The sequence below is a fragment of the Dryobates pubescens genome, chromosome 1 (assembly GCF_014839835.1).
Source record: "Dryobates pubescens isolate bDryPub1 chromosome 1, bDryPub1.pri, whole genome shotgun sequence".
Classification (NCBI taxonomy): domain Eukaryota; kingdom Metazoa; phylum Chordata; class Aves; order Piciformes; family Picidae; genus Dryobates; species Dryobates pubescens.
The window spans coordinates 41,460,363-41,461,552 of NC_071612.1; positions in this window are offsets into that span (position 1 = coordinate 41,460,363).

Consider the following 1,190-nt stretch of genomic DNA (forward strand, 5'->3'; position numbering starts at 1 on the left):
AGAAAAACATAAATCTGGAGCTTGAGAAGGGGTAAAGCCAAGGAAGACAAGAAAAGGACATAGGAAAAGAAGATAATAGGCTTAGAAGCAGAACCTCTTTGAAGTGACTGAACAAGGCATTTGAATTTGGAGAAATAAGTAAGGAAAGTAAAGATTTATGGGGGGTCAAGCTCTAAGAACATCTAAATTGTAAGATTTTAGCTGCACATGAAACATACTTCCCACTACACATGCACATTATGATAATCTATGTTCAAGGCAGCTTTAGTTATTTAGCCTTTTTGTAAACACTAAATGTCAATACATTGGAGTCTATGTTTTGTTAGTTTCTTTTGTTGGTAAGGCAAAACCGTTACCCAGAGAGGCATAATTACTGACCATTTAAAAATGTTAGAAAGAAAGGCAACCAGGGGCAGACAGAGGGTGAAGTGCCCGGAGCACATGACCCCAGCATCTGAGGGAGCTGGGGTTCAGTATGGAGAAGAGAAGGCTGAGGGGAGACCTCATCGCTCTTTACAACTACCTGAAGGGAGGTTAGAATGAGGAAGGGGCAGCCTCTTCTCCTTGGTGCACCTGGGGAGGTCCAGGCTGGATATTAGGAAATACCTCTTCACTGAAAGGGTTATCAAACATTGAATGATCTGGCCAGGGCAGTGCTAGAATCATCATCCCTGGAGGTGTTCAAGCACTGTGTGGACCTGGTGCTTAGGGGCATGGTTTAGTGTTGACCCTTCAGTGAGGGGTTGAGGGTTGGACTTGACAATCTTTGAGGTATCTTCCAACTGGATGTTTTCTGTGATTCCGTAAAATGATGTGACTAGCCCTAGAAATGTTTCAGCAACAACAGACAATATACTTCTGGATTGAACTGGCTGTAGCTTTCATCTCTTCTCTTCTTTTAGTTCCCTTCTTCATTCATTATATTTTTTATGTATGCACATGTTGTGTAGACTGCAACAAAACAGAGGATTTACAGATAGCTCACTTCTAAAGCCTTGAATCATTCCTAATAAAGTATGTTCCATCCACTGACTAAACCAGACCTACATTTGTAATTACTTTTCTTGGTTGTAATAAGTACAGTTGATTTTCATTTTTGAAACAACACAGAGACAATATTGTTTAAGTTTGGTTTTGGAAATATTTTTTATTTTTATTTTAAAGGTGTCGATGATGTCCTCATTCCTAGG